The sequence below is a fragment of the Anastrepha ludens genome, chromosome 5 (assembly GCF_028408465.1).
Source record: "Anastrepha ludens isolate Willacy chromosome 5, idAnaLude1.1, whole genome shotgun sequence".
Lineage (NCBI taxonomy): Eukaryota > Metazoa > Arthropoda > Insecta > Diptera > Tephritidae > Anastrepha > Anastrepha ludens.
The window spans coordinates 37,529,847-37,537,696 of record NC_071501.1 but is presented as its reverse complement, the minus strand read 5'-3'; positions in this window follow the sequence as shown (position 1 = coordinate 37,537,696).

Here is a 7,850-nt window from a genome sequence, read left to right as displayed (position 1 = left end):
TCCCTTGCAACACCTTCACAATGAAGCTTGCATGCTTCCGATCAAGGAGCATAGAAAAATGCTCTGCAAGCAATTTCTGCTGGAGTGTTACCATAGGAATCCTTTCTGCATATATTTGCTAGAGCCTGAGCCACTTCCCAGGCGAGTCAGGAGACATATTTTCAACTACTCTGATGAGATTCAGGACCAAACAAAACTGCAACTACTGGACCGGACAGATACTAAAAGACATTCAACGGGAGACTCTCATTTCTCTTCTAAACTCTCGACCCCCGAATGCCATAATCGGAGTCCAACCACCACCCGTTGTAGATGAAGAGCTTCAGCTGCCTTTTGTTGTTGTTGTTGTTGTTGTTGTTGTTGGAGCAGTAATAGAAGTCCCGTCAGTGTAGGGTATATCACCGGTCGGCTTCGTCTGGCTCATCTAATGGTAGGCCCAGGAAACATGCTGTTTCGACAGGTAGGGTCCAGAGGGAGAGGGGTGTGAGATGAGTAGGTTTTAAAGGGCATGTAAAAAGGTGGTTAGTGTCGTGCGGGGTACCTTCACATGTTCGACATATGTTTGGTATGTCGGGGGCAATAGCTTCAGCTGCCTCGTGTGGCTCGCTTAACTTTGGCTCAATTACAGTCTGGATATTGTAACTCCTACCTATCCAGAATCGATCTCAATATCCCCAATATATGTACGGCATGTGATGGTGCATCGCTCGATACAAACCACCTATTCACATGCCGTTTAAAACCTACTCATCTAACACCCCTCTCCCTTTGGACCCAACCTGTCGAAACAGCATGTTTCCTGGGCCTACCTTTAGATGAGCCAGACGAAGACTATCGGTGACTACACCAGCCTGGGGAACGGCTATAACAACGGCAATAGAGTATATTTTTTAAATCTGAACTTCTGAAAGATATTCATTGCTGAGTAAGAAACACCCACTCACTCGTATTATCAAAAACAGTGAGAGTGTTTGTCTAAGTACGAGTATTTTCTGATTACCAAAGTGTGGTTAGTGCCTTGGCTGTTGTTGTAATGCATTTCATTCATTTGTCATGTTGCCAAAGTCAAATAAAACCAGCAAAAACAATTTTATTTTCAACTTTCACTTTCACTTCGAAAAAAATATGTAAAAAAATTGCATAAAATATATTTAATCGCATTCGCTTGCGTTGCTGAATATGCCGCTATAGCAATTTATATTTCATATCAGTGTGGCTTGGTTGATATTTTGTGCTGCCATGTATGCGGCGTGCAATTACCGTTAGACGCTGTTAGTGCATTATTTATACGGTAGGTGGTGGCGTGTCGAACCATTTAACTTCAGTGCATTTCATTATCGTTGCCAAGCTATTGTGACGGCGACAGCGGCAGACCCAGCGGCGGAGTTCGGCATGCGGCGTTCAGCAACAGTTGCTGCCATTGTAATGGTGGCTATTTATGTTGTCAGCTTAAATACAACAAATTACAATAACCGAAATAGGAAAGCGAAAACCAAAAACAAAAACGAAACGACGCCGGCGACAATCATGTAACCGAGTGACACCTAATAAATTTTATAAGAGACACTTTTTTTCATACATTCATACATATCCACATACTCGTAGGTACTAAACATTCACACGCAGTCAAATGGCAATACCTGATATACACCGCAGTAAGGAGAAAATGGGTGAATGAGTGGTGACGTGGTGGCGCTAGCGCCCAGGCAGCTTTTAATTGAAAATAAAATATTACATATGCACCTATGTGAGTACATAAATACATATAATAAAATTTAAGTGCCTTTCTGAACGGGTTCTTTTACTCATAACCATATTTTTGATGCATGTAACCAAAACCTATAAAAAAACGTGTTTGAATGTTTCTCTTTTGTGGGGTTGTCCGGGCTATTCTCCGAAACGACTATATCGATTTTGATCGGACTTTCACTGAGAGAAGGATGACATTTTATGTGTTTTTGAAAAATACATAAAATGGTACATATTTTGCAATAACCTTACGATGTATAATGATCCTGCCGACATGCAAAATGCTTAGGGAACTTGGGAGCAAGGGGATATTAACATTTTTTCCGATCGTCAAGCCGCGCTCAAGGCTCTAATGACGACGCAGTGCAGATCCAAACTAGTCAACTCCTGCAAGAAGGATATCAAATCTCTTATCTCTGCAGGTAACATTTCTTTGGTGTGGGTTCTAGGACGTAGGAACATAGAAGGAAATGAAATTGCTGATGAGCTTGCCAGGAAGGTGACTGAATTGGTCTCAGAGACCTCCTACCCAATCATCGGCATCCCCTTGACAGTTGTTAAAGGGGAACTGCACAAATTATTTCTCAAGAAAGCGCAGAAAAGATGGAGCTCCATTTTTTTATTATGTGCTATTTCGAAAACCCTTTGGCTCCAGTACAAGAGTCGGAGGACTCAGAAAGTCTTGGAACCTCCACGCCATTCAATTTCCAAACTCATAGCTGTGTTTACCGGTTATTGGATGATCGGCACACACGCGGAAAAGCTAGGTTTATCATTCAACTACCATTGCAGAAGCTGTGGAGATTTTTCATAGAAGAATACTGTTGAGCATTTTTTTTGTAAATGTCCGGGTTTGGTAGCTAGACGATTAAGCTCTGGCTGGCTGTAGATATCTGCCTGTTGGAGATCTCACAAAGGTATCAAAACGGAGCTTTAGTGCTATTTGGGGAGTACCAGAGTGGTACTTCAACTGTTTCACCTACCTACCTACGATGTATAATTCCAAATTTTAGAAAAAGTGCTGGAGTCGAGAAAACGTAAAAGTACTGATGTAAAGCCAGTGGAAATTCTACCATCAGCGTAGCAAAAATTTCGTCGTGCAATTCCTTATAACTTTCGACGCCAATTTAAGATTGTTGAAATATTTAGTGCATCCCATGCTGCAAACGAAATGACTGCACCATATCTGAAGGCCATTTGTAAGTGGTAGATCTAAGATTTATGACTGGACATTTTTTTGTGGAAGATGAGCCTCGTGATGAGCCAAAATCTTTAAGCGATGTGACACATATGACTCTTATGAAAGCAATAGTGTACGAAGTTTCCTGAAGGACACAAGAAATTATGGTTAGTAATTTGGGATTGGCCCTTTCTTCCTCCCTGGAGCCCTAGGAAATAAAAATAATTATAATAAAGATTTGAATACCATGGGAGTATTCCGAATATTGCACAAAGAAATCTGTTCTCCATGGATTCCACGGCATTTGAATGAGAGTTCGAAAAAAAGTTTCGAGTTCGTTTTTCTTTAATATTTTCTAAGAAAGTTCGAAACAGAAAACATCAGTCAATGATATGGAGCAGATCCTACAAGGAGCAAATTCTCCTGCTTCATAAGTCCTAGCAAGACAAGTCAGCAACGAAAATGATGATCTCCGCTTACTTCACCTGAGCCAAAAATTCACCTGTTATTCCTTTAGTTACTTTTCAAATAGTAACAGCCGAATGGAGTTCTGAAAATATAGATACCAAAAGGGTAAAAAAATTTGTTGGAAAATATTAAAAAAGGAGGAAATTCACCTCTACACCACCTTAATGCTCGGGCACACATTGCTGAAAGGAAAATTTTTTTACAGATCTTATCAGCCTCAATATGGTTCATCTATTTGTAGATGTTTTGCCAAATGTGCGCCAAAGCACCCCTTCAATGGAAATTACCCACTTCAGCTAGAAGAGCGGTTGTCTATTTCTAAAAATTTTAGCAAAGTATTTCAATTGATTTCGTATACAAGAAAAACATTTGTAGAACCATTTTGTATGCAACTTAAAATAATTTTTTTTTATAAAATTTGTTTGATAATGCGTTTTATCAGCCACCCTGTGCTCACCACTTGTAGGTAATGGATTTTTTTATTATAATTATAAACTAAAAATGCATACAGACAAATACAAAAAAATATAAATTTCGTTTTGGTAGTGCGTCTCAACAGACACCCTGTACTCACTGTACAACGGGTGTTTTTTAAGAGCTTGAGAACTTAAAATTACGAATATATTGAAAAACAGAAATATTGTTGGAATGCATTTTTTTATTATAATCTGGTAGAAATTTTCATTGCATCTATTTTTTGAATATGATATCCGGCGTATGTCCGCCGCGACTACGAGTTACAATTGATAAGTCCAATTTTTGAGCTCAATCAGTAAAAATGCGTCGCAAAACGATGGCCACTCTTCAATTCTTGCACGAGATTTTTATTTAACATTGCGATTGACCTGAGCGTAATCGCCGAAACTATTAATATAAGGTGGTATCTTACTACTAACTGCAGGGTCTTCAAAGTGCTCTGGACAAAACAGAATCTTAAAAGGACAAAAGGTCTACTTGGATTCAACAGATCAACTATCAGCGTGCTCACAGGTATTTTATTGACACCCTAGCCAGTGGAATGGGTGTACCTCACAATGACTTCTGCAGGCGCTGTGGAGATGAGGAAGAAATTGGTTCCATTGAATGTCTTGTCATAGACAAACAACCTGGCTAAACTAACCTAACCTAACCTAAGCCAAGAAACTTACATGCATTTTCACTCATAGTTGAAGGACAAGGGCCAACAAGTTCAGAACGACGATGAAGCGACATTTCGACAACTTCTTCAAAATTTCGTCCAGCAATATTCTCTTCGGTACGCACATTTCTTTGTCCTGTTGATGATTTTGAATCGCGAAGATAACTGTGCGAATCGTTTGCCCGCTAGGCCGATTATAATGGCCCCAAAAAATGGACTTGCCAAACCTTACTGATCAGAAATGCCAACGCAGTTTGCGAATTTCAGCTGTCAAGCCATAGTTATCGATAACGACAGTTCTCATGCAGCAAAAAACAAAAACACTCGATGTATGCTTTTTTGTTAGCCTTGTTATTCAAAATACTTATATTCTGTCAAAAAATATAGGGAATTGTTCACTAGAAAGCGCGCGTTACACATATGTCTACATTTTTTTTGCTGGAAGGTTGGTCCAACTGTCATCTATAGTGTCGCAGAGTTTCAGCGTGATCAGTCAATTAGCTTGTTTTTGACATTTAATTATATCAGTCAACCGCTCTGTCATTTTCATATCCAACAAAAGTGCCATTTCAATATCGAACAAAGGTGCTGGAAAACCATCATTTAAGTTTTAGGGAGGTAGCTCGTGACCTTAGCGTGTCTCACGAATCCATTCGCAACATTTTACACCATCTATTCAGCATGAGACGCACGGCTGCTCGACTCGTGCCAAGAGAGTTGAATTTCTTTCAAAAAATTCATCGGAAGAAGGTGACTGAAGACATGCTTGAACAAGTGAATTCGGACCCAACGTTTATTCAGCGCAAACCAGTCAACAGGCGACTGAATGGCGCTACCCACATGAGCCGAGGCGCAAAAAACCACGTCAAAGTCGGTTAAAAGTGAAAGTCATGCTATTCGTTTTCTTTGATTATCCTGGTGCTGTGCACTCGGATTTCGTTCCAAATGGTTCTAAGGGAGAGAAAGAATGTGCGTAGGAAACGACCCGATTTGTGGAAAGAAAACTCATGGATCTCGCACCATGATAACGCACCGTCTCACAAGGCTCATATTGTGAACACTTTTTTGACCAAAAACTCGATAAATATCATCGATCAACCACCGCATTCATCGCATTTAGCCCCATGTGACGTTTTCCTTCTCCCAAAACTTGAATTACCACTCAGCCGACGCCGCTTTGAGTCGATAGAGGCCATTAAGAAGAATTCGCTGAAGGAGCTGAAGAAGTGTTTTGATAACTGGACTAATCGTTAGCATACATGTATTGCTTCGAATGGAGCCTATTTTGAAGTCGACAAAATAAATTTTGATGATTAAACAATAATTTTGTGTTTTATTGAACAGTTCCCGGTACTTTTTTGAGAGAATGTATGGTATTATATTATAATAATCATAAAGTGGAAAATATAATAACTATACATACATATCGACAACTGGGAGGGCGAACGACGCAATATTTTTTATTTTTCGCTTGTCATTTGTAAACTTCATTAGTATACATTTCATCATGGAACGCTACACACTTGAGCAACGATTGCAAATCGTGCAAATTTTTTATGAAAATAATCGTTCTGCTGCTGCTACTTTAGGAGCATTACGGCCATTTTACGGTCCATTTAACAAGCCGTCCCGTTTTGGGGTTATGTGAAGTCATTGGTCTACAGTAACAAGCAGGCGACGATTTGTGAGCGCAGAGCCAATATTGAACGCGAAATTGCTGGAATTTCGGCCGATTTATGCAAAAGAGTGGTCGAAAATTGGTTTCAACGATTGGACTTCGTAAAACGTGCACGCGGTGGTCATGCAAAAGAAATCGAATTTCATACTTAAATGTATATGTTCAAACTCGATAATAAAAAAAATTAGTTAAAAAAGTCAAACCGTTTGTGTTTTATTCAAAAAAGTTCAAAAGTTGAAGCGCTCTTACTGAAAAACCCTATACAATATATCAGAAAAAAAATCAATTTCTTTTTGGTAGCGCAAGCAGTCACTTGCATTCATTCAAAATTATTATTATAATTGTCCATACTAAAAAACAAAAAAATTTTAATTTTAATAAACCAAAATTAAACGTAAAAACATAATTGCCACCCTTGTAAAAACACTTTCTGGACAAACTGTACACTAAATTTTTTCTTTTATTCACTCATTCCAGTTAATTAAAATTATGCCCTGAAATCCAGCTGATTATATAACGGAAATTGTGATTCAAAGGTGTCAAAAAGTGAGTTGAAAACTACCAAACGGTGCATTTGTTTCTGAGAATTCAAAAAAAGGTGATCAAAAGCGTCTGATAAATTTTCAGCAACTACCACTACATACATACACATATTGAAATTGACACTGGCATGGCCTATTCAGCTTAAAAATGTATAAAATCCAGCAGGAGGTCCTAAGTAAAAAAAAAAAAAAAAAAGTGAATGAAGCCAAAATGCATAAATAAGTCTAAGCCAACTGTCACGTGTCAACGTATCACTTGGATAATATCAAATTTTAGTCACATTACAGCGCCTAATGCAGTTAAAGCGAACTTGTAATAGTCTGCGTTTTAATTTCGCTTTGTTAGGTAATTTCATCATATTTTCTTGTTCATGAGAATTTTATTATGACGTTAGTAGAAGAAGACAAAAACAACTTTGCATGCCACTAAATTTTGTGTTTAAAATTAAATTTTTGTTTTTTCTGTCTTTAACGATTTTCTTACGCTTCTTTTTTATAGCCGTATTTTCTTTGTTTATCTAGCGGAATGGGTACAATAACATGCAGTTAAGGTTAGAGTTGTTAGGTCATTAACTTTTTAGCTATGTTGGGAGTTGAATTTACACAAAAATATACGCACATGCGAGTATAAGGTGACACAATGGTACAAACACAAACACAAGCAGAAAACATAAACATAATTGTTATTACGAGTATTATGAATTTGCGTGGCTGAGTATTCAACGGTTTTATCGTTGGGGGAATTCGACTGTAAGCTACGCATTTTCAAGTTTTTGCAGCGATAGCGGGGGAGTTTAATAGCGCCACACCCATTTTTCCATTAGTGAGCGCTTGTTATCCTATCGCTCACCCGTCGTTGCTTCCCTTCACGGCATTTGCTTCCTTCACATGTACACTAAGTAGCAAAAGTGTACACAAAATTTGTAAAGGTGCCATAAATATTGATATGCGATAGCTGGCCCTTTGAGAAAACCCGAAATTATGAAAACGACAACATTCACTGACTTTCCACCCGCCGTATTCCCAGCAACTCATTGCAGAGTACACTGTTATTTTCCAATTATCAAAATGCAGACCTTGATTTTTCACATATTG